The sequence below is a fragment of the Bombina bombina genome, chromosome 6 (genome assembly GCF_027579735.1).
Source record: "Bombina bombina isolate aBomBom1 chromosome 6, aBomBom1.pri, whole genome shotgun sequence".
Taxonomy (NCBI): domain Eukaryota; kingdom Metazoa; phylum Chordata; class Amphibia; order Anura; family Bombinatoridae; genus Bombina; species Bombina bombina.
This window is the reverse complement of record NC_069504.1, coordinates 511,412,186-511,439,700: the sequence shown is the minus strand read 5'-3', so window position 1 is coordinate 511,439,700 and position 27,515 is coordinate 511,412,186. Positions and strand designations below refer to the sequence as shown.

Genomic DNA, 27,515 nt, shown 5'->3' with positions numbered 1-27,515 from the left:
ATCCCACAGCTCCATCCAAAGCGGCAGCAAGCTTATTGTGATGATGGGTTAAAGAGTCTGCTGATCTCTGCAAAATCTAGCGGATGTTAGCCATAACATGTGACCACGAGGGTGATAAAATGTCTGTATATATATATATATATATATATATATATATCATGCGCTGCTGGCTCCACCCCCTGTTTGAACCCTGGCCATTTGCATAGGTAAAAAGTCAATTTCAGTAGTACATAGGTCAGGGTTATGCAGAAATCTGTCAGCTGACAGCTAGATACATAAGGAGGTGGAAAAACTCTGCACCTAAGAAGGAATAAAAAAAATGAATTAATTAAAACTAATAAAACATTGGCAATCATCATTCTATAAAATACTTCCACAGAAAGCTAACAGAATACATTCAGTGTATTTCTAGATAGAATATTTCACAACTACTTTTTATATCTGGGTTGAATGAATTGGGCAGCAGTGTCCAATGGCAATGGCTGAAACTCTATGAATATCTCGGAATTGAGCAAATCTGCTTCTGTAATTCTAGAAAATAAGGGGTTGATAACATATATCCTTCATGTCTGGTACATAAAAGTCTGGTACATAATGAGATGTAGGGGTGTATGCAGGAGGAGGTCTACCATACAACAGTTCAAATGGTAACATTTTGAGTCCTTCCCTAGAGCTGGTTCTTACATTTAACAAAGATAATGGGAGTGAATTAACCAATTATAGCCATGTCCTGTTACATAGCCTAGCAGCTGATAGCTTTAAAATTTGATAAATTTTTTTTCAATCTGTCCTGAGCTCTCTTTGTGCCATGTGGTATGTATTTGAGATGAATGAGTTCTGGACTTCCGGTGGGAGGAGCGTGAAGGAAGAATGCATGCTCTGCAGCTCCAGTGAGAGGAGCTGGTAACCGCACACCCCTGCATGCTGAATTTCTATTGCCGGGAAAGAGAGAGCCCTGCCTGGGGAACTAACATTATTGGCAGCATCAGCACGGAAGTCACAGACACCAACAAGGGCCGGTTGGTACTGGCCACAAGTGCACGCAAAGTCCAAAGGGCAGTAGGATCATCAGACTGCAGGAAGAACTGGAAGGTGACTGATGCTACAACTAAAAATGTCCACTGCGGCAGCTCACCGGTGAAAGATACTATACAGTGAGCCCTGCCTGGGGAACTAACATTGTTGGCAGCATCAGCACGGAAGTCACAGATGGCAACAAGGGCCGGTTGGCACTGGCCACAAGTGCACCCAAAGTCCAAAGGGCGGTAGGATCCTCAAACTGCCGGAAGAACTGGAAGGTGACTGAGGCTACAACTAAAAATGTTCACTGTGGCAGCTTCCCGGCGAAAGATACGATACATTGTGCTTCTTACAGGGACTGAATGAAATCTTCGTAATTCCACTGTACCTTCATTCCGGTGATGGGACCCTGAACCATTCGTGAGGTGTAGTGGATGGAGCAGGGTTATAAAAGGCAGCAGTGAAGTGGTCAGGAGTACATCTTAAAAAACCATGAGCTGAAGCAGTAAAAACCGCAAGTATCAGTTGACAAAGTTTATAGTGCCTCAGTCTGGCCATGCTGCGTGTGCTTGTTATGGAACATTTTTTGTTTGAGAGAACAGAACAAAACTTGGTATATAAGGAGATGCTGTAAAGCTGATAGAGGAGAAGGTGGTACTTAAAATGTGGTATAGATCTCCTTAAGTGTGCAGCACTACATTTAAAGCACCTCATAAAGGTATAACTGTGTCAGGGTCTTTTCCCTGTTTTGTTTGCCATGTGCTGCTGGCAGCCATTTTACTCACCTCTCTTGCTGCCTCTGGTGCATACTGTGTGATGCTGCTCATTTCCTGCACTTCCTTTTATGGCCAGACTGGTGTACATCATCCGTGTGAGACAGGATGCAGTGTCAGAATTGTGATGTCATCACTTATTATTTAAAGGGCCTCTGTTCAGTATACTTTGCCCTTGCATTGTCTCAGACCTGTTTGTGAGAGCTCCTGTGTATTACCTGGCTGTCTGATGTCCCTCCTGGTTCCTGATCCCTGGCTTGTTCCTGACTCTGCTGTTCTCCTTGTTCCTGATTCCGACTCGTCTGACTATTCGCTTTGGGTCCTGACTCGGCTCGTCTGACTTCCAGCTCTGGTTTTGATTCCTGGCTTGTTATTTGACTTGTCGATTTTTTATTTTTTGCTATTAATAAAGGTGTGATTATTTTTGCACTTCTCGTCTCAGTCTAATTCCTTGCACCCTGACATTACGCAAGGGACATGAATCCTGATGGTGCTAATAATCCACTTTTACCTGCCATAATTTCCAGGATGGATGAACAGGATCACAGCTTGGATCAATTTGCTGACTTGCACTGAATATTTGGACCAAAGTGTCCCACAAGTTATGGCTGCTCCTTTTTCCACTGCTGCACCTAGTCCTGCCAGGAACATGTCTGGTTCTGCACCTCTACCTCAGCGTTATGGAGGTGATCCTAATAAGTGCAGAGGGTTTTTGAACCAGGTGGGCATTTACTTTGAGATGTTACCCCATGCATTTCCCTCTGACAGAGCTAAGGTGGGATTTCTCATCTTGTTACTCTCTGACACAGCTCTTGCCTAGGCTAATCCCTTGTGGGAGACTAATAAGCCTGTGATTTCAAATTTCCCTGAATTTGTGGCCTCCTTTCACAGGGTATTTGATGTTCCAGCTCGTTCCTCCTCTGCTGCTAAACAACTCATGTCCATTCAGCAGGGTACAAGATCTGTTGTTCAGTATGCCATAGAGTTCCGTACGCTTGCCGCAGAGGTAGGTTGGAACAATGAAGCCCTTGTTGCCGCCTTCTTTCATGGGCTCTCTGATGTGATTAAAGACAAAGTTGCTGCCAGAGATTTACCACAAGATCTCGAGGCATTGGTGTCTTTTTTTTATCCTAATTGACATCAGACATAAGTGAGAGGCCCTCTTTCAAGGAGCGCTTGCAGAGGTTTCCTGTTCCATTGTCTCCTACATGTTCGTTCCCACCCATGCCTCCCTCTCCTTCCATGCCTCCTGGTCCCGAGTCACCAGGTACTGCTGAACCTATGCAGTTGGGATTCACGCATCTCTCCACAGCGGAGAGGGCCTTTAGGAGGAGGGAGGGCCTCTGCCTCTATTGTGGGTTACAGGGCCACCTTTTGTCTTGTCCTACATGGCCAGGAAATTCTCACACCTAAGGTCCTGTCTGGGGCAGACCTTGAGTGATTTATCCTTGTCCCCGGAACTGCTAAAGGAGAAACCTTTGGTCATGGTTGTTCTTTTCTGGGTGGACTCCTCCATAGTCACCCAGGCTTTGTTGACTCTGGTGCTGTGGGCTATTTCATTGACAGTGCTTTTGTATCAAAGCACTCCATTCCTGTTTTGCCTCGGTCCTTTCCACTTGCTATTGAGCCCATTGATGGCAGGCCCCTTCAGTCCGCACTTGTTACTCACAAAACTGCTCCGTTATCCATGGCTGTTGGGGCTCTCCATTTTGAAACCCTCCAGTTCCAGGTGATAAACTCTCCGCATTTTCTGATTGTTCTGGGTTATCCCTGGCTCCAAAAGCACAATCCCAGTCTCGACTGGCGCAGGTCCGAAATTTTGTCGTGGTCTCTGCAATGTATTTCCACTTGTCTTCGGAAACCAGTTAAAGTCTTGTGCACTTCTTCAGTATCTCAATTGCCAGAGGAGTACCGAGAGTTCCTAGACATTTTTGACAATGGGGGGTGCTGGTACATTGCCTCCTCACCGGTCTTACGATTGTGCCATAGACCTGTAACCCGGAGCCATTCCTCCTCAGGGCCGGGTTTACCCTCTGTCTGTTGCAGAGAATTGTGCTATGGAGGAGTATGTTGCCGATGCTCTGTCGCGGGGGATCATCCGCAAATCCTGCTCTCCTGCAGGGGCTGGCTTCTTATTTGTGAAGAAAAAGGGTGGCAAGTTAAGACCATGCATGGATTATAGGGGTCTTAATCATCTTACCATTAAGAATGCTTACCCTATTCCGCTCATTACAGAACTCTTTGACTGCCTCAAGGGAGCTACGGTCTTTACTAAACTTGATTTGAGAAGAGCGTACAATCCTGTTTGGATCAAGGAGGGTCACGAATGGAAAACAGCATTTAACACCAGGAGTGGGCATTATGAGTATCTTGTAATGCCCTTTGGCCTATGTAATGCTCCTGCTGTTTTCCAGGAATTTATTAATGATGTCCTACAAGATATGTTGCAACAGTGTTTTGTGGTGTACTTGGACAACATCCTCATACACTCACCCACACTTGAGGCTCATCGTTCTGATGTTACACGGGTTCTTCAGAGACTACGTGAGAACGGACTGTTTTGTAAACTCGAGAAATGTGAGTTCCATCAGACACAAGTAACCTTCCTAGGTTATGTTATCTCCGTTGCAGGGTTCTCCATGGATCCTGATAAGTTATCTGCAGTGGCCTCATCTAGTTGGTTGTCTGTCTATTCAATGTTTTTTGGGGTTTGCCAATTACTATAGAAAGTTTATTAAAATCTTTCTTGGTCAAACCTATCACAGACAAGACCCGTAAAGAAAATGATCCACTCCATTGGTCACCTACTGCCATTAAGGCCTTTAATAGTCTGAGTTCAGGCTCATCCTAACCCTGTCCTGCCTTTTGTTCTTGAGGTTGATGCGTCTGAGACTGGAGTAGGTCCCTTGCATCCGTGTGGTTTCTTCTTTAAGAAATTGTCTCCAGCGGAGTGCAATTATGAAATTGGCGACAGGGAATTACTGGCCATAATTTTGGCACTCAAGGAATGGAGGCATCTTCTCGAGGGTACTAGCGTGCCAATGCTCATTCTTACTGACCACAAGAATTTAACTTATCTATGCCTGGTAGTAAGAATTTTAGGGCTGATGCCCTCTCTCGACAATTTTCCCCTCTTTCCAAGGAGGAGTCCGTACCTACTCCAGTTATACCTCCTGACCATATTTTGGCTACCATACATACTAATTTGATTTCTCCCTTGGGAGAGGAGATCCTGGCTGCACAAACCAATGCACCTCCCGAGAAACCTAGTGGTAAGTGTTTTGTTCCTGAGAATCTTCAAACTAAACTTTTGCACACTTACCACTATCCTAAAGCCGCAGGTCACCCAGGCAAGAACCAAAGGTCACTCGACAATTCTGTTGGCCAGGTCTTCGTTCTGATGTTGTTGCATATGTTGCTTCCTGCTCAGTTTGTGCACAGAATAAGACTCCTCAACGTCTTCCTGTGGGTCTTCTTCAACATATTGCTAATGGTGAGCATCCTTGGACACATCTTTCCATGGACTTCATTGTCAAGCTCCATGTTTCCAATGGCAATACTGTTATCCTTATGGTGGTCGACCATTTTTCTAAAATGTCACATTGCATTCCCTTGAAGAAGTTGCCTACTGCTCAGGAGCTTGCTTCAATTTTTGCCCGGGAGGTCTTCCATTTACATTGGTTACCCAAGGAGATAGTGTCGGACAGGGGTAGTCAGTTTGTCTCCAGATTTTGGCGTTCCTTTTGTGCTCAAATGGGGATTCAGCTTTCCTTTTACTCGGCATATCACCCTCAATCTAATGGGGCTGTGGAATGGTCTAATCAAGCTCTGGAACAGTTCCTCCGTTGCTATGTCTCAGATCACCACAATAATTGGTCTGAACTGTTACCTTGGGCAGAGTTTGCTCGTAATAGTGCTATTAATGCTTCCTCCAAATTATCCCTGTTCATGGTTAGGGGTTTCAACCATCCTTGTTGGCTGATTCATTCATGTCTCAGGGTATTCTGGCTTTGGAGGAGCATCTCCAGCAACTCCGTTCCACGTGGGAGCAGATTCAGGATTGCCTTTATCATTCTATGCAGCGCCAAAAGTTCCAGGCTGATCGTAGGCGTCTGCCAGCGCCTTCCTACCAGGTTGGAGAGAGAGTTTGGCTGTCCTCCCACAACTTGAATCTTCGTGTGCTTTCCAATAAACTGGCTCTCCATTATGTTGGTCCTTTTTGAATACTCCGATGGGTCAATCCTGTGGCCTATGCTCTTGAGCTTCCTCCTGCAATGCGCATCTCCAATGTTTTTCATGTCTCCCTCTTGAAACAATTGGTTTGTAATCGGTTTACCACTGTGTTGCCTTGTCCCCATCCTATCTTTGTTGACAACCATGAGGAGTATGAGGTCAGCAGCATTATTGACTCTCGTATGTCCAGGGGCCGCGTACAGTATTTGGTTCACTGGAGGGGCTACAGTCCGGAGGAGCGTTCATGGGTTCCCTCCACTGATGTTCATGCTCCCACCCTCCTCCGTGCCTTCCAGGCCCGTTTCACCCAATAAGCCATTTGTCTTCCCGCGGGGAGGGGTTGTTGATGGGAGGTTACTGTCAGGGTCTTTTCCCTTTTTTTTTGCCATGTGCTGCTGGCAGCCATTTTACTCACCACTCTTGCTGACTCTGGTGCATACTGTGTGATGCTGCTCATTTGCTGCACTTCATTTTATGGCCAGACTGGTGTACATCATCTGTGTGAGACAGGATGCATTCTCAGAATTGTGATGCCATCACTTATTATTTAAAGGGCCTCTGTTCAGTATGCTTTGCCCTTGCGTTGTCTCAGACCTGTTTGTGAGAGCTCCGGTGTATTACCTGCTGTCTGACGTCCCTCCTGGTTCCTGATCCCTGGCTTGTTCCTGACTCTGCTGTTCTCCTTGTTCCTGATTCTGGCTCATCTGACTACTCGCTTCGGCTCCTGACTTGTCTCGTCTGACTTCCAGCTCTGGTTTTGATTCCTAGCTTGTTATTTGACTTGTGGACTTTTTCTTATTTTTTGCTATTAATAAAGGTGTGATTATTTTTGCACTTCTCGTCTCAGTCTGATTTCTGGTACCCTGACAAATTGTGCATTTAAGGAATAATCTGGAGTATATAAAAGGAGAAGCTGCAATTGCCAACAGAGGAGAGTGATATAACTTTTCTTGTCCATGCTTTTCGGTGGGCCGTATATAAGGCTTTAAAGTTCCATTTTAATGGTTAAGTTATGAAGATGATTCTGGTGACCACTGGTGAAGACCCCCGAGCAAGGAAATTTTCAGGGTCAAACTAAAAGCTTCTCTTTCCTAGTATAATTTAACTAAACCTTCATAAGCTTTTGGACTAATAAAGGACTGCTTCTAACATTTAATTTAATCTTTAGAAAAAGGCGATCACCATCATAATAACAATTATTAACTGGAAGAGTCAAGCCAAGTCTTTCTAGCCTAATAAACAAAACTGAATATATATGTTGAAAGATGGTTTTTCCTTTTTCTTTTGATTCAGTCTGACAGTATGTAAGCTACCTGCTGTAATAATTTATAAAAATTTAAATATAAGGCAGCCAAATTAACCCAGAGGAAAAGCTTAAAGAAGGGTTTGGGGGTTGTTAGTAAAAGAGGGAGATAAATCAGTTAACAGGCCGTATTCTTTGTGTGCTGCTTACAAAAAAAAGGGTGCTAATTTGTAGATGGTTTAGTGTTTTTGAGTATTTTGTTAATAGTCTAGCTGTAACTTTCTCTGGATTTAACAACTTCAAATCAGGCTACCCTTTTCATAAGAATTTTGGAAACATTTATTCAGTTTCCTTTTGTATTAAAACAGTCAATTATTTGCTGTTTTTCCTCAATTCATTCCTGAGTGATTTCCTGTGCCTATCAGCCTCATTCTGGCTTCTGACCTCCTGTCAGCTTGCTAGGAATTCTGTTTTCAAGGAACTGTGTGAATCTACACACATCTCTGAAGCAGCTGGGATATTTGGATAACAAACCTCCATTTTACAAACTGCAATCCTCTTCATTTTAGCTTTCTGTTGTGCATCTATTTGCAAGCCTGAAACCCCAAGTATATCTTTTGTATAAGGAATTACCTGACATTGTTTGTATGCTTGCTTGAACATTTACTACTATATTACTGTGCTTTGCTTGAAACAAACCTCTTGTTCTCACATTCAGATACATTTGTATACATTTTCCTGAACTATAAAATATTATTCAAAGTATCTATTCCTGGCCATATATTTATATTACTTGCTTGTCTCTGCACAATTTGTTTTCATGTTAAATGAGAACCCTTGCAACACTTAATTAAATCTGCTGATTTTGTTCATTGCTAAGGTTAATAACATTTATCCTTAGAAGCAAATCTCAGCTACAAAACAATAATTTATAAACACAAGGTTTAACAGACATACTGTTTAAACCTTACATAACTTAATACTCAAGCCATAAAAAAGAAAAATTATATATTAAAATGGATACTAAAGAAATCAGTTCTCAATTTGAAACACTTAATCACAAAATTGATTACTTAGCAAGGGGATTAGGCAGAAAATGCAGCACTAAAGAGTGTTATTAAAGACATAGGCCTAGATTTAGAGTTGGGCGGTAGCCGTGAAAACCAGCGTTAGAGGCTCCTAACGCTGGTTTTAGGCTACCGCCGGTATTTAGAGTCAGTCATTAAAGGGTCTAACGCTCACTTTCCAGCCGCGACTTTTCCATACCGCAGATCCCCTTACGTCAATTGCGTATCCTATCTTTTCAATGGGATCTTTCTAACGCTGGTATTTAGAGTCGTGTCTGAAGTGAGCGTTAGAAATCTAACGACAAAACTCCAGCCGCAGAAAAAAGTCAGTAGTTAAGAGCTTTCTGGGCTAACGCCAGTTTATAAAGCTCTTAACTACTGTGCTCTAAAGTACACTAACACCCATAAACTACCTATGTACCCCTAAACCGAGGTCCCCCCACATCGCCGCCACTCGATAAAAAATATTTAACCCCTAATCTGCCGACCACCACCTACGTTATACTTATGTACCCCTAATCTGCTGCCCCTAACACCGCCGACCCCTATATTATATTTATTAACCCCTAATCTGCCCCCCTCAACGTCGCCTCCACCTGCCTACACTTATTAACCCCTAATCTGCCGACCGGACCGCACCGCTACTATAATAAAGTTATTAACCCCTAATCCGCCTCACTCCCGCCTCAATAACCCTATAATAAATAGTATTAACCTCTAATCTGCCCTCCCTAACATCGCCGACACCTAACTTCAATTATTAACCCCTAATCTGCCGACCGAATCTCGCCGCTACTGTAATAAATGGATTAACCCCTAAAGCTAAGTCTAACCCTAACCCTAACACCCCCCTAACTTAAATATAATTTAAATCTAACTAAATAAATGAACTATTATTAAATAAATTATTCCTATGTAAAGCTAAATACTTACCTGTAAAATAAACCCTAATACAGCTACAATATAAATTATAATTATATTTTAGCTATTTTAGGATTAATATTTATTTTACAGGCAACTTTGTAATTTTTTTAACCAGGTACAATAGCTATTAAATAGTTAATAACTATTTAATAGCTAAAATAGTTAAAATAATTACAAAATTACCTGTAAAATAAATCCTAACCTAAGTTACAATTAAACCTAACACTACACTATCAATAAATTAATTAAATAAAATACCTACAATTACCTACAATTAAACCTAACACTACACTATCAATAAATTAATTAAATACAATACCTACAAATAAATAAAATTAAATAAACTAACTAAAGTACAAAAAATAAAAAAAAACTACGTTACAAAAAATAATAAAATATTTACCAACATTAGAAAAATATTACAACAATTTTAAACTAATTACACCTACTCTAAGCCCCCTAATAAAATAACAAAGACCCCCAAAATAATAAAATGCCCTACCCTATTCTAAATTACAAAAGTTCAAAGCTCTTTTACCTTACCAGCCCTGAACCGGGCCCTTTGCGGGGCATGCCCCAAGAAATTCAGCTCTTTTGCCTGTAAAAAAACACATACAATACCCACCCAAGATTACAACCCACCACCCACATACCCCAAATCTAACCCAAACCCCCCTTAAATAAACCTAACACTAAGCCCCTGAAGATCTTCCTACCTTGTCTTCACCTCACTGGGTATCACACCGATCCGTCCTGGCTCCGATATCTTCATCCAACCCAAGCGGGGGCTAGACATCCATCATCCGATGGCTGAAGAAGTCCAGAAGAGGGTCCAAAGTCTTCATCCTATCCGGGCAGAAGAGTAGACCTGGACCGGCAACCATCTTCTTCCAAGCGGCATCTTCTATCTTCATCCGATGAGGAACGGCTCCATCTTCTTGAAGACCTCCGACGCGGAACATCCTGCTGGCCCGACGGACTACCGACGAATGAAGGCTCCTTTAAGGGACGTCATCCAAGATGGCGTCCCTCGAATTCCGATTGGCTGAGAGGATTCTATCAGCCAATCGGAATAAAGGTAGGAAAATTCTGATTGGATGATGGAATCAGCCAATCAGAATCAAGTTCAATCCGATTGGCTGATCCGATCAGCCAATCAGATTGAGCTCCATTCTATTGGCTGATCGGGGTACCATGGGGTACTCTGCTAACCAGAGTACCCCATGGAAATTGGCACACTTACCTCTGATACAAGAGGAGAAATTGATGAGATTATCTAACTTATGTCTATATATTGTGCCAATAAAGAGCACACAGTCGCCACTTGTCCTATATTGAATCGACACAAGAAGGGTAAGGAAAAAATTATAAATACAATTACTCTCAATGAAATTGAATCTAAACTGACTTTGTCCTTATCTTTACAGTGGGATCACCTATAGGTCAAGAATAATGCTATTATAGATTCATGAGCTTTTGGTTGTTTCATTGAGGCTGTTTGTTAACAATAATAAAATTTCTTCCATTGCAAAACAAAACCCAATTTTTGTAAAGGTTATTGATGGTACTTTAATTCACAATGGGCCAATAACACACCACACTATATCTCTACTCATATAAATACCTAAAGGCCATACTGAACATATAAGTTTTGACATAATACCCAAATCTATACACACAGTTTTACTAGGATACCCCTGGCTTACCAAACACAATCCCACAATTGACTGGTCTAAGAATGATATCCAATTTTTATACCCATTCTGTAGCACTACCTGTTATCCACAACAGGTTATAGGTAATGTAAACATTGACATCCCATCTAACTACCAAGATCTAAGAGACATATTTGATATTAAAGAAGCAGAGACTTTACCTCCGCATAGGATATATGACTGTCCCATTGACATTAAACCAGGCTCAGAAATACCTTATGGTAAAATATATCCTCTATCTCAAAAAGAATTACAACATCTTAGAGAGTATTTAGATGAAAGCCTAAATAAAGGATTTATAGTACCTTCTACCTCACCTGCTGCTGCAGGGATTATTTTTGTCAGCAATAAGGATCAATCCATAAGAGCAATAATAGATTACAGAGCCCTTAACGCAGTAACAATTAAAAAACGCTACCCTCTACCACTCATCCCCGAACTTCATGAACGTCTGAATGGCGCTAATATCTATACCAAATAGGATTTAAAAGGCACATACAATTTGATCAGAATCAAGGAAGGGGATGAGTGGAAAACAGCCTTTAGGACCAGATATGGTCTGTTCGAGTATAAGGTAATGCCATTTGGGTTCTGCACCGCCCCTGGTACATTTCAGCATTTTATAAATTATATTTTTAGGGATCTTTAGGGATCTTTAGCTAATCCATTCCCTAGTAATTTCCCGGCTTGACTACTGTAACAACCTACTAACTGGCCTTCCTCTCTCCCGCCTCTCCCCCCCTTCAATCCATCCTAAATGCCTCTGCTAGGCTAATCCACCTCTCCCGATGCTCTGTATCTGCCGCACCCCTCTGTGAGTCCCTTCACTGGCTCCCCATTCACAGCAGAATTAAATTCAAAATTCTCACTTTGACCTACAAAGCCCTTACCAATGCAGCCCCCCCATACCTGTCCTCACTCATCAACAAATATACTCCAGCCCATCCCCTAAGATCCAACAACGATCTACTCCTTGCCTCTTCTACCATCACCTCCTCTCATGCTAGACTACAGGACTTCTCTCGTGCAGCACCAACCCTCTGGAACGCACTTCCTCGTGCTGTCAGACTTTCCCCCAACCTCTCCTCCTTTAAACGCTCCCTAAAGACCTTCTTGTTTAGGGAAGCCTATAACCAAATCAGTAGCTAATGAATTCCACTTGCCTAATAGTTGCCCTCATCTAACTTCACACTAACATCATTCCCACCTTTGCAGTCCCCACCTCCTGTTTCTCACCCTCCTACCCATTTAGATTGTGAGTTCCCACGGGAACAGGGCTCCCAATTCCTCCTGTATTTGTTTGTTAAATTTTGTCTGGTGTCTCATATTGTACTGTCCTTTTATCTTTGTTACCTATAAACAGCGCTGCGGAATCTGTTGGCACTTTATAAATAAAGAATAATAATAATAATAATAATCTTATGGATATTTGTGTAGTCATATATCTTGATGACATTTTTATATACTCAAAGAACAAACAAGAACATATAAAACATGTATATGGATACTAACACGTTTACGTGATCATAGATTATTTGCTAAGTTAGAAAAATGCCAATTTCACGTTCATAAAATAAAATTTTTAGGATATATCATCACCCCTGACAAAATACAAATGGACCCAGACAAACTAACAGCATAGCTACCCAGAAGAAAAAAGTTAGCGTGATCCCTCCAAAGAAGCTTTCTAACCAGGTGTACGGAAAGAAAATGAACTTTTCGACAACTATATGCAGCAAGATGCACATGAATTCTTAAACTATCTTCTGAACATAATAGCTGATATTTTGCAAGAAGAGCGAAAACAAGAAAAACAAAATGGCCGGATACCAAATGGTAACCTTGACAGTGAGAACAATAACAGCACACCAGATCCCACATGGGTGCATGAGATCTTTCAGGGAACATTAACAAATGAAACCAGATGTCTTACTTGTGAAATGATAAGCAGCAAAGATGAGGATTTTTTAGATCTATCTGTCGATGTGGAACAAAATACATCTATCACACATTGTTTAATGGGATTTAGCAACACAGAAACACTTTGTAGTGAATACAAATAATACTGCAAAGAATGTCACAGTAAACAGGAAGCACATAAAAGAATGAAAGTAAAAAAGCTGCCTATGATTCTAGCTCTTCCTTTAAAGAGGTTTAAGTACATGGATCAACTTCATCATGTTAAGATACCTCCACCTCCGGTTCATTTTGAGGATCATGATGAGTTCGAAGTGGAAGCAATTATTGATTCTCGTATCAACAGAAGAAGAATCGAATACTTAATTAGATGGGAAGGTTATGGACTAGAAGAGGACTCATGGATCCCCGGAAATCAGATTAACGCCCCTGATTTACTCACAGCTTTCCATGAAAGGTACCCTCACAAACCTCGGGTCGAATCCTTGGAGAGGATTCCTTAAGGAGGGGGATCTGTAAGGATGCTGTACATTTAAGTCTCTCTCCAACCCTTTCTCTCCTAAGCTACTTAACCTCACTTCCTTTGAACAGACATTGCTTGAGTATTTTGTTAATAGTCTAGCTGTAATTTTCTCTGGATTTAGCAACTTCAAGTCAGGCTACCCTTTTCATAAGAATTTTGGAAACATTTATTCAGTTTCCTTTTGTATTAAAACAGTGATATATTTGCTGTTTTACCTCAATTCATTCCTGAGTGATTTCCTGTGCCTATCAGCCTCATTCTGGCTTTTGACCTCCTGTCAGCTTGCTAGGAATTCTGTTTTCAAGGAACTTTGTGAATCTACACACATCTCTGAAGCAGCTGGGATATTTGGAAAACAAACCTCCATTTTACAAACTGCAATCCTCCTCATTTTAGCTCTCTTGTGCATCTATTTGCAAGCCTGAAACCGCAAGTATATCTTTTGTATAAGGAATTACCTGACATTGTTTGTATGCTTGTTTGAACATTTACTACTATATTATTGTGCTTTGCTTGAAACAAACCTCTTGTTCTCACATTCAGATACATTTGTATACATTTTCCTGAACTATAAAATATTATTCAAAGTATCTATTCCTGAGCATATATTTATATTACTTGCTTGTCTCTGCACAATTCGTTTTCATGTTAAATGAGAATCCTTGCAACACTTAATTAAATCTGCTGATTTTGTTCATTGCTAAGGTTAATAAGATTTTTCCTTAGAAGCAAATCTCAGCTACAAAACTATAATTTATAAACACAAGGTTTAACAGACATACTGTTTAAACCTTACATTTAGTAATTATCTGGTTGGAGTAGAGCTCAGTTAAAGAAGGGAAAAGGTGTTAATAAAGACTATTCAGAGTCAAACCAAGCCTTTCTTGCCTAATAATTACATATACAATTGTTTAAAGATGTTTTTTTTTATTTAGCCTAATAATATGTAAACTACCTGTTGTAATAATTTATAAAAATTTGAAATATTAGGCAGTCAAATTAGCCCAGAGGAAAAGCTTAAGAAGGGTTTTAGTGTTATTAGTATGAGAGGAAGATACATCACTTAACAGGCCATAGTCTTTTTGTGCTGCTTATAAAAAAGGTGCTGATTTGTATTTATAGAAGGTTTAATAATGATCTGGTTGGAGCAGAGCTCAGTTAAAGATAGGGAAAAAGTGTTATAGGACTATTGTGTAGAAGTCTAGTAGCTGCTTAACTTTACTACCTTAGGCAAAAGCAGTATCAGAAAATTAGTTGATCTCTTAGTACATCTCAGTGTCTCTATTCATATTGCTAATAGGCAGGGTTTTTTTTTTGCTACAGAGATATTATTAAGTATTCCTCTTAATCATCACCTTTTCATATGTTTGAGCACAGATAGATATACCTAAGAAAAAAAAATATATATATATTTTTTTGCATTTTACTTTTTTTTAGTTATTAGGCACTTAGTCCAGGTTAACTGGACATATATTTCATATATTTGATAAAGTGTCACTGCTGCACACACAAGGTGCAGATTCACTGGCAAATAGTTTACACAATTTGATAACCTGTCACTGTTGCACACATAAACTCCAGATTAAATGGTAAATATTCTACACAATTTGATAGAATCGTTATTTAAGTTAAAACATACTTTCACTTACACAACTTATGGAAAAATATATGCTAAATGTTAAATCAAAATTCCCAGCTATGCTGCTAAAAAGAGATAAGAAGATAAAAATGCTGCAAGATATAAGTTCTGAGGCTAATTCAGAAACTCCAATGAATATTCAAACCCCAATGAATAGCTCTGAGACACAATTAATGATCAATCAGTTAGCTGATTTAATATTACCACAATTTGACTCCATCAAAAAAGAGAAAGCAATCCTTTTCTTCTGAGATCAGGCCATTTTATAAAAGAATCACAGAAGTAGAGGCACAAGTTTCCTATCTGGATGACAGACTTTATATACAAGAAGGGAATACAGTAAAATATGAGGACAAAATAAAAGCTTTACAATTAAAAATAGATGATCTTGAGGATTGATCTCGGCGTAGTAATGTCAGAATTATGGGCCTACCTGAAAGCAAGCAATATGAGGATTTAATATTGTTTGGGGAGAGTACTTTGCCGCAGTTATTGGATTACAATTGTCAGAAAAACTACAGGTGGAAAGAGCTCATAGGACAGGAAGTATTAAAAAATATTCAGATAGTAGTGCACGGCCTAGGATGGTTTTGATAAAATACTTTAATTTTCAAGATAAGATAAACGTAATGAGGCAATACAGAAAGTTGCAAACAGTTAAGATAGGCACCAAGCAGAATTTTCTATTTCAGGATTTTTCTGTGCAAACATCTACAAAATGAAAGACAATGGCACCATTCTGTACAAATTTAATAAATGCCGGAGTAAAGGCAAGTCTGAGATATCAGGCTAAAATAATAATTACAGAGGGTGCCATTGCCTTGAATTCAGTAGTGGAGGCTAGAGCGTTTTGTACAAAAAACAATATTAAGGTGTAAAAGCGAAAAGAGATATACACTTTGTGGTGTGTCTTTTTCTTCCTTCTTGACAAACAATGGTGTTTGTCAAAGATATGGGAAAAATCCATTTCCTCTTTGTCCCATTTATTTCTTTTTTCTTTTTTTTTTCTTTTTTCTCTCTCTTTTTTCTACTCTTACCCCCCCTCCACATTAGTGCAAAGGAATCTATGATTTTAAAAAATAATTTTTAACAAAATGAATCCAATTTTAAAGGGACAGTCAAAACCAGAATTTTTGTTGTTTTAAAAGATAGATAATCCCTTAATTGCCAATTCCCCAGTTTTGCATAACCAACACAGTTATAATTATACATGTTTTACCTCTTTTGACAGACTTGCATTTTAGCCAATCAGAGCTGTCTCAATGGTAAATTCATATGCATGAGCTCAATGTTATCTATATGAAACACGTGAACTAATGCCCTCTAGTGGTGAAAAACTATCAAAATGCATTTAGATTAGAGGCGGCTTTAAAGGTATCAGAAATTATCATATGAACCTCCTAGGTTTAGCTTTCAACTAAGAATACCAAGAGAACAAAGCAAAATTGGTGATGAAGTAAAATGGAAAGTTGTTTAAAATTGCATGCCCTGTTTAAATCATGAAAGTTTTTTTTTTTTACTTGACTGTCCCTTTAAATATAGTTTCATGGACTGTGGGAGGGATAACCTCTCCCATAAAATATTCTTAAAATGCTTAAAGGGCATAAACCTGATATTATATTTCTTCAATAATTGCATTTGAAAGAGATACCTAAATTATAAGTAAACTGCATTTCCGAGATTATTGCCACTACTTGTAACAAAAGGAAATGTGGTGTGGCTATTCTTTTTAATAAAAAAAAAAAACGGTATATAATATTAAGAAACAAGAATTGGACCCATTAGGAAGGTATTTGATTGTCCAAGCTGAGATAGATAATAACGTTTGGACCTTTTGTAATATATATGGCCCGAATACATTTGAAAAAGAATTCTGGTTAAAGATAAAGCATAAATCAATACCATATTTAGGGCAGAACTTAATAATGGCAGGAGACTTTAATTTGACTTTATCCCCCGAAAAGATACAATATGTCCTTATTGAAAAAAAAGAAGGTATACCAAAGAAAGGCTACATTTTTTTGTGAATATATTAAGCTGTTTAAAGTAAAAGATATATGGCGCCTGCAACACCCTGATTAGCGCAGCTTTTCCTGAGAATCAAAGGTGCACATGAATTTTCCAGAATAGACATGTTTTTGATTGATGATAATCATTTGGCATTAGATATAGAGATGTAAATTGTAGATATAATAGTATCAGATCATGCTATAATTAGTTTAAAGATTAGATTTACTTCTAAACTTGATAGAAAGATGAACTTGTTTAGATTCCCTGGTTATATGCTAAACAATAAGGGATTTACTAGTTGGTTATCGGGAAGATGTAAAGAGTATCATTCTTTAAACAAGTCATAGAAAATAGAAACCTTTTGGGAAGCAGGTAAAGCTGTCCTCAGAGGGGAAATTAAAGCTTATATGATAAAAATGAAACATAAAAATAAGGCTAGGGAAATTCAGCTAGCAAATTAACTCAGGAATCCATATGCCAGATAATTGAATAATCCAAACTTGCACACATGGAATGGTTACTCTCAAGCTAAACTAGAAAGAAAAATGTTCTTGAAAGAGAAATGGTCAAGATCTGAAGGTGAGAACTTTCTACCAAGGGTATCATAGGATTTCAGCTAAACATCTTGAAAAGATTATCAAATTCAGGAAACATAATAATATTATAGAGTTAATTAAAGATGTAATAAAATGCATATCCAAGCAACAGAAATTAGAGAAGCCTTTTATACATTTTACCAAAAAATATACTTGAGAGAACCTATCAGTATTGAACAGAAAGGGAAATTTTGGCAAAAGATAAAAGTACCGCAAATTACACAGGAAACTATGCAGCAAGTCAATGCCGAAATCTTAGAAGAGGAGATAAAAACAGCAATAAAAAAAGCAAAATCTAATAAAGCCCCAGGTTCAGATGGCATGTCTGCTGAATTTTATAAGATTACCTTGGATGAAGTTGTGGGCATATTACCAAAGGTATATAATAAATATTATTTGAAAATTGAATTTAATTCACCTTACTTTTCTGATTCTATAATTTAATTAATTCATAAAAAAGGTAAAAATCCGAAAGAGTTGGGTTCATATTGCCCAATATCTTTGCTGAATCATGCCTATAAAATCCTTATGTCCATTTTGGCCGAAAGACTCAAAAAGGTAATTGGTGAATTGATTCATAAAGATCAGACAGGTTTCATTCTGGGTAGAAACCTGGTAAGTAATATGCGCAGGGTCTTGATAATGATGGATCATTATTTTAAAACAAACCAAGATGCCAGTAAGAACCTTAAGACTGATGTAGCAATTGTGACAATAGATGCAGAAAAAGCATTTGATTCGATCATATGGGATCACTTGTTCACAACACTTAATAAATTTGGGTTTTCTGGCAACTTGGTTAGTTTGATCAAACTAATATATAATAAACCAAGATCTCCATTACTGGTCAATGGCAAATTATCACAATATATTACCCTACAAAAGGGGTCAAGGATGCCCATTATCCCCTTTAATATTTGACATTGCGTTGGAGCCATTAGCAATCTGTTTGAGACAATAAATTAAAGGTTTTAAATTAGGAGAACAAAACTATGTAATTTCTCTGTATGCTGACTATATTATACTATTCTTTCAAGATACTAATATAAGTATCCCCAGATTCTTGGAGCTTTTGGACAGGTATAGCCAATTCTCAGAATATAAAATAAATTTTGATAAATCCGAACTATTATGGATTAATAAAACATCCAAAAGTATAACTACACATACATTCAAGGAAGTACAATATATAAATTACTTAGGAATCAAAATAGGGAAGAACCCTAAGGATTGGTATCAGCTTAATTATGCAGACTTCTTTGATAACATTCAGGCAGAATTGAATAGATGGAATATACATTATTTATCTTTATCTGCAAGAATCATGCTGATTAAGACTATTCACATTCCTCGTCTGTTGTTCCTACTTCAGAATTTGCTGTTGTTAATTTTGAGGAAGGACGTGGAAAGATACAATAGGGCTTGCTTGCTCTTTATCTGGGGGGGGGGGAGTCTTGCATGTCAATAGGAAAACTATATCATAATAGAATGTATGGCAGTTTCTCACTCCCCAATATTGGTTATTATAATTGCATTACAATTGCAACATTTGGGATAGATTGGCTTACTGAATTTAATTATGTCACTTACTATGAGTTGGAAACTACATTAAAATCCTCTTTTGATCTCAAGGCAATTTTTCATTGTCCACACAGAAAGCTCCCAAGTAATGTCAGCAACCTGATGACATTTTCTAATATTATAAGGGCTTGGCAGAAATATTGCCATCTTATGGGACAAGAATATCAGGTATCCCATTATTTACCTATTACGGGCATCCTGGAATTTACACCAGGGCTATACAATAAGGTTTTCAGAGATTGGCGACAAAAGTGGCTAGTAAACTTAGTACAGCTTAAACAAGGGGGTACCAATGCAATCCAAACTTATGAAGAGCTGGTAGAGAAATTTGCACTCCCGGCTAAAAAATGTTATGCATATTTATAGGTACAGAGTTTTCTGGGGAAACTAGTACAGGTATTTGGATTTGACTGGAGCCAACAAGGAATAGATATAGGACTCAAATTATATAAGGCTGGAATATGAATCTCATACTGATATAAAAATTTGACTACTTTGATGGGATAAAATCATATTAATAGTATAAATGATAAATTATAGGAAGTATAAAGCGAGTAGAAGCAACCACTGAGTTAATTAACTGGAGAAAGACTCAATAATTACTATCTTACTCCAGATAGGATTAGTAAATGGAGGCAGGATGGACACCAAGGAAATTGTTTTAAATGTAATAGGGAGAGAGCAGATATGATGCATTGCCTATGGGAATGTCCCAAAATTAGGCAATATTGGGGGGAAAATTCAGTTTAAATAAATACAGTATGTACAGGGAGGGACCTCTGTTTAATCCTCTCATATCTGTTTTTTATGCAGTGAGAGTGAATATTCAGGGGACCTGGATTTAATCAATATGGCCATATTAGCCACACGTAATTGAATTTGAAAAATGGAAATCGATGGCTGCTCCAAGTTTAGCAGAATTTGATAATATAATGCGACTATTGAGCGGCAAGATTTAAATGCAAAATCTGAAAAACAATTTAGAATATTCTTCCATAAGTTGAAGAGAGTTATTCAAACATGGCCCCTCCCAGTACAGATGCAATTTATGCTTCTGTTAAAAAATACAATACCTTTCATTACCCTGGTGTTGGAAGAGTCCCTCCCACATACCCGGTTATTAAGTTGAAAGACTATGGATGGTAGACATAGACATGGATCCAAGTTGTGGAGAGAGAGGAGGTGGTTTGGTGAGATGGGTGTGTTTTTTTTCTCCTCCTATCTTTGCTTGATTTGAGAGGTTCACATTTACTATTAGAGGGAGCTAATTCTCTTTGCTCCTTTTGTGGTTATGATTGATATTTTATATGAGCTATGTCTGGAAAGTATACAATAAAATTAAAATCAACTCTCGTAATTTTTGTGTAATACATAGGAGCTGTGTCTCCAACAAAATGTAAGAATTTGTTTATTCTTAATAAAGATGTTATAAAAAAGGGAAGGGGCAAGAAGGTGAGAAGATATCATAATAAGCGTTCCCTATATGGTATTGTAAATACTCTTTCTAAATGCAGATTGTTATTGTTTTTTTTTATGAGACTTATATCTCTAATATTTTTTTTACTGGCTATCCTTTAAAAAGTCTCAAAAGCGGGTTCTGACGAAAAGAGGCTTTTTACTTGAATTAGTCTGATTCTGTCATAACATTGTTGTTCTATTTTTGATAGCCTTGGAACCTCAGTACTGTTAGGCTAAATAAAAACTTAAGAGCTTTAACTGTTAAGGTTAGATTTATAGTTCTGTTTGGTTATTTGTTGTTGTGTTTTTTGTTGTTTTTCTGTTATGTTTTAATTATAAAAACCCAATAATGTGGTCACATAGGATGTATGTAATAATGTATCATCTGTTTGACACTTCTCAAATTTTGGTACTAGAATACATATGTTATGTTAACCTTGTATACTCAAACTATATTGTAATAATGCGATATCGTAATAATTATTTACTCTCGCTCAGTATGGCATAATGATACCCGTTATCTGAGATGTATATACTGATATATCACTTGTTTGAAATGTCTTGAATTTCGGTATTAGAACTTCAATTTTATGTTAACATTGTATACTCAAATTACATTGTTATACTGTGTTGTCGCAAAACTTTTCCATTCTTGAATGGTATAATGACGTACACTATTTCTGTACCCATTGTTGGTCAAAAAAGAGAGATGAATGAGTTCTTTGAGTATTTGATCAGGCATATCAGAAAAAAATACAATTTGCAGTCACTCACATGGGTGGAAAGTCCTCTCTCAAATAAATTCTCCCTTGGATTAAATTTTCACATGCGATACAGTTTAAGACAACTCACTTAGCTGCTTGATATTTGCCAGGGGCAAACCAAAATCTGGATATTGCATCAGCTAAGTTTGTCCCACCCCAGTGTGTTTGCTGGTGTACAAAGGAAAAAGAGTGTGATGCAGCATCAGCTCTGTTATATCCTTGGGGAAATAGGATCTTTACTAAAAACGAACTGTATACAAAAAATGCTTGTGCAACATTTGCAATTTGAGTGCCTGCTGAAGTAAAAAAGAAATCCTCTTTATGTCCTTAACTGTCCTATGACAGGAACTATGCCAAATACATTTTTACTGTCTATGTGTATGTTAAAATTTGACCTCTTGTGAGGGGGAATGGGCAAATCAGGCAAGCTGGGAATTGTAATTAGCTGGTAATGGGTAGGCCTCACAATATCTTAAAGGGAGTTAGAACTGCATATCCTGAGTGACTGCTTGTCAGGGTTTTTTCCTTGCTCTGTTTGCCATGTGCTGCTTGCAGCCATATTACTCACCTCTCTTGCTGACTCTGGTGCATACCGTGTGATGCTGCTCATTTCCTGCTCTTCCTTTTATGACCAGATTGGTGTACATCATAAGTGTGAAACAGGATGCAGTCTCAGAATTGTGATGTCATCACTTATTATTTAAAGGTCCTCTGTTCAGTATGCTTTGCCCTTGCATTGTCTCAGACCTGCTCCTGTGTATTACCTGGCTGTCTGATGTCCCTCCTGGTTCCTGATCCCTGGCTTGTTCCTGACTCTGCTGTTCTCCTTGTTCCTTATTCTGGCTCGTCTGACTACTCGCTTTGGCTCCTGACTCGGCTCATCTGAATATTCGCTGTGGCTCCTGACTGTGATTATTTTTGCACTTCTCGTCTCAGTCTGATTCCTGGCACCCTAACATTAGGCAAGGGACATGAATCCTGATGGTGCTAATAATCCACCTTTACCTCCTATAATTTCCAGGATGGATGAACAGGATCACCGCTTGGATCAATTTGCACTAGCCCTGCAAACCCTGCTGACTCGCACTGCACATTTGGACCAAAGTGCCCCGCAAGTTATGGCTGCTCCTGTTTCCGCTACTGCACCTAGTCCTACCTGGAGCATGTCCGGTCATGCACCTCTACCTCAGCGATATGGAGGCGATCCTAATCAGTTTCAGAGGGTTTTTGAACCAAGTGGGCATTTACTTTGATTTTCTCATCTCGTTACTCTCTGACACAGCTCTTGCCTGAGCTAATCCCTTGTGGGAGGCTAATAAAATTGTGATTTTAAATTACCCTGAATTTGTGGCCTCCTTTCAAAGGGTATTTGATGTTCTGGCTCGCTCCTCCGCTGCTGCTATACGACTCATGTCCATTCACTGTTGCTCAGTATGCCATTGAGTTCCGTACGCTTGCCGCAGAGGTAGGTTGGAACAATGAAGCCCTTGTTGCCGCCTTCTTTCATGGGCTCTGTGATGTGATTAAAGACAAAGTTGCTACCAGAGAAGATCTCAAGGCATTGGTGTCTTTTTTGATCCTAATTGACATCAGTTAGAGGCCCTCTTTCAAGGAGCGCTTGCGGAAGCCTCCTGTTCTGTTGTCTCCTATGTGTTCATTCCCACCCATGCCTCCTTCTCCTCCCATGCCTCCTGGTCCCAAGTCACCAGGTACTGCTGAGCCGATGCAGTTGGGATTCACGCGTCTCTCCGTGGTGGAGAGGGCATTTAGGAGGAGGGAGGGGCTCTGCCTCTATTGTGGGTTACAGGGCCACCTTTTGAAGTCTTGTCCTACACGGCCGGGAAACGCTCACACCTAAGGTCCTGTTGGGGGCAGATCTTGGGTGGTTTATTCTCATACCCGGAACTGGAGAAACCTTTGGTCATGGTTGTCCTTTCCTGGGTGGACTCCTTCATAGTTACCAAGGCTCTTGTTGACTCTGGTGCTGCGGGCTATTTCATTGACAGTGCTTTTGTAACAAAGCACTCCATTCCTGTTTTGCCTTAGTCCATTCCACTTGCTGTTGAGGCCATTGATGGCAGGCCCCTTCAGCCCACACTCGTTACTCACGAAACTGCTCCGTTATCCATGGCTGTTGGTGCTCTCCATTTTGAAACCCTCCAGTTCCAGGTGATAAACTCTCCGCATTTTCCAGTTGTTCTAGGTTAATCCCGGGCTCCAAAAGCACAATCCCAGTCTCGACTGGCGCAGGTCTGAAATTTTGTCATGGTCTCCGCAATGTATTGCCACTTGTCTTCAGAAACCAGTTAAAGTCTTGTGCACTTCTTCGGTATCTCAATTACCAGAGGAGTACCGAGAGTTCCTAGATGTTTTTGACAAGGTGCGTGCCGGTACGTTGCCTCCTCACCGGTCTTACGATTGTGCCATAGACCTGCAACCCGGAGCCATTCCTCATCGGGGCAGGGTTTACCCTTTGTCTGTTGCAGACAATTGTGCTATGGAGGAGTATGTTGCCGATGCTTTGTCGTGGTGGATCATCTGCAAATCCTGCTCCCCTGCAGGGGCTGGCTTCTTCTTTGTGAAGAAAAAGGGTGGCGAGTTAAGACCATGCATGGATAATAGGGGTCTTAATCATCTTACCATTAAGAATGCTTACCCTATTCCGCTCATTACGGAACTCTTTGACCGCTTCAATGGAGCTACGGTCTGTACTAAACTTGTTTTGAGAGGAGCCTACAATCTCGTTAGGATCAAGGAGGGCCACGAATGGAAAACAACATTTAACACCAGGAGCAGGCATTATGAGTATCATGTAATGCCCTTTGGCCTATGTAATGCTCCTGCTGTTTTCCAGGAATGTATTAATGATGTCTTACGAGATATGTTGCAACAGTGTGTTGTGGTGTACTTAGACGACATCCTCATACACTCATACACTCACCCACAGTTGTTCTAGGTTAATCCCGGGCTCCAAAAGCACAATCCCAGTCTCGACTGGCGCAGGTCTGAAATTTTGTCATGGTCTCCGCAATGTATTGCCACTTGTCTTCAGAAACCAGTTAAAGTCTTGTGCACTTCTTCGGTATCTCAATTACCAGAGGAGTACCGAGAGTTCCTAGATGTTTTTGACAAGGTGCGTGCCGGTACGTTGCCTCCTCACCGGTCTTACGATTGTGCCATAGACCTGCAACCCGGAGCCATTCCTCATCGGGGCAGGGTTTACCCTTTGTCTGTTGCAGACAATTGTGCTATGGAGGAGTATGTTGCCGATGCTTTGTCGTGGTGGATCATCTGCAAATCCTGCTCTCCTGCAGGGGCTGGCTTCTTCTTTGTGAAGAAAAAGGGTGGCGAGTTAAGACCATGCATGGATAATAGGGGTCTTAATCATCTTACCATTAAGAATGCTTACCCTATTCCGCTCATTACGGAACTCTTTGACCGCTTCAATGGAGCTACGGTCTGTACTAAACTTGTTTTGAGAGGAGCCTACAATCTCGTTAGGATCAAGGAGGGCCACGAATGGAAAACAACATTTAACACCAGGAGCAGGCATTATGAGTATCATGTAATGCCCTTTGGCCTATGTAATGCTCCTGCTCTTTTCCAGGAATGTATTAATGACGTCTTACGAGATATGTTGCAACAGTGTGTTGTGGTGTACTTAGACGACATCCTCATACACTCATACACTCACCCACAATTGAGGCTCATCGTTCTGATGTTACACGGGTTCTTCAGAGACTACGTGAGAATGGCCTGTTTTGTAAACTCGAGAATTGTGAGTTCCATCAGACTCAAGTAAGCTTCCTAGTTTATGTTATCTTTGTTGCAGGGTTCTCCATGGATCCTCACAAGTTATCTGCAATTCTGCAGTGGCCTCGCCCTTTTGGTCTTCAGTCTATTCAATGTTTTTTGGGGTTCGCCAATTACTATAGAAAGTTTATTTAAAACTTTTCTTCCTTGGTCAAACCTATCACTGACATGACCCGTAGAGAATGATCCACTCCATTGGTCACCTACTGCCATTAAGGCCTTTAATAGTCTTAAGACTGCCTTTGCTGCCGCTCCTGTTCTGGCTCATCCTAACCCTGTCCTGCCTTTCATTCTCGAGGTTGATGCATCTGAGACTGGAGTAGGTGCCCTCTTGTCTCAACATCCTATGCCTGACGGTTCCTTGCATCCCTGTGGTTTCTCTAAGAAATTGTCTCCAGTGGGGTGCAATTATGAAATTGGCGACAGGGAATTACTGGCCATTAGACATGTGCACGGCTAAAAAATTCGGTTCGTTTTCGGTTCGGATCGATTCGGACTTTTCGAATTTCGTTTCGGATCGAATCAGATTCGGCAAAATTTGAATAAATTTGTTTCGGATTTATTCGGATCCGAATAAATTCGTTTCGGATTTATTCGGATTCGGCTGAATTCGGTTCTATTCGGTTCCGAAATTCGGTATGTTTTAGTACACTAAGTCACTAACACCCATAAACTACCTATGAACCACTAAACCGAGGCCCCCCCACATCGCAAACCCTATAATAACATTATTTAACCCCTAATCTGCAGATCGGATATCGCCGCAACCTACATTATAGCTATTAACCCCTAATCTGCTGTCCCTAACACCGCCGACCCCTACATTATAGTTATTAACCCCTAATCTGCCCCCCCCAACGTCGCCGCAATCTAACTACAAGTATTAACCCCTAATCTGCTGACCCGATATCGCCGCCGCCTACATTATAGCTATTAACCCCTAATCTGCTGTCCCTAACACCGCCGACCCCTACATTATAGTTATTAACCCCTAATCTGCCCCCCCCGACGTCGCCGCAATCTAACTACAAGTATTAACCCCTAATCTGCCGACCCGATATCGCCGCCGCCTACATTATAGCTATTAACCCCTAATCTGGTGTCCCTAACACCGCCGACTCCTACATTATAGTTATTAACCCCTAATCTGCCCCCCCCCCAACGTCGCCACAATCTAACTACAAGTATTAACCCCTAATCTGCCGACCGCAAATCGCCGCCACTATAATAAATGTATTAACCCCTAAACCGCCGCACTCCCGCCTCGCAAACACTATAATACATTTTATTAACCCCTAATCTGCCCTCCCTAACATCGCCGCCACCTACCTACAATTATTAACCCCTAATCTCCCGCCCCCAACGTCGCCGCTACTATAATAAGGTTATTAACCCCTAAACCTAAGTCTAACCCTAACACTAACACCCCCTAACTTAAATATAATTTAAATAAAATGAAATAAGTTTACTATAGTTAAATAAATGAATCCTATTTAAAACTAAATACTTACCTGTAAAATAAACCCTAAGATAGCTACAATATAACTAATAGTTACATTGTAGCTATTTTAGGATTTATTTTTATTTTACAGGCAACTTTGTATTTATTTTAACTAGGTACAATAGTTATTAAATAGTTAATAACTATTTAATAACTACCTAGCTAAAATAAATACAAATTTACCTGTAAAATAAATCCTAACCTAAGTTACAATTACACCTAACACTACACTATCATTAAATTAATTAAATAAATGAATCATATTTAAAACTAAATACTTACCTATAAAATAAACCCTAATATAGCTGCAATATAACTAATAGTTACATTGTAGCTATTTTAGCATTTATATTTATTTTACAGGCAACTTTGTATTTATTTTAACTAGGTACAAAAGCTATTAAATAGTTATTGACTAATTAATAGCTACCTAGTTAAAATAATTACAAAATTACCTGTAAAATAAATCCTAACCTAAGTTACAATTAAACCTAACACTACACTATCATTAAATAAATTAACTACAAGTACCTACAATTATCTACAATTAAATAAACTAAAGTACAAAAAAACCCCACTAAATTACAAAAAATAAAAAAAATTACAAGAATTTTAAACTAATTACACCTAATCTAAGCCCCCTAATAAAATAACAAAGCCCCCCAAAATAAAAAAAATGCCCTAACCTATACTAAATTACAAAAGTTAACAGCTCTATTACCTTACCAGCCCTGAACA

The 27,515-nt window shown here is 39.5% G+C and overlaps 1 pseudogene; it reads left to right on the top strand.

The window, feature by feature from the left end:
* The first annotated feature begins 921 nt into the window (after window positions 1-921).
* LOC128664500 (ubiquitin carboxyl-terminal hydrolase 12-like) lies at window positions 922-13,395 on the top strand (annotated as a pseudogene).
* Window positions 13,396-27,515: the final 14,120 nt, after the last annotated feature.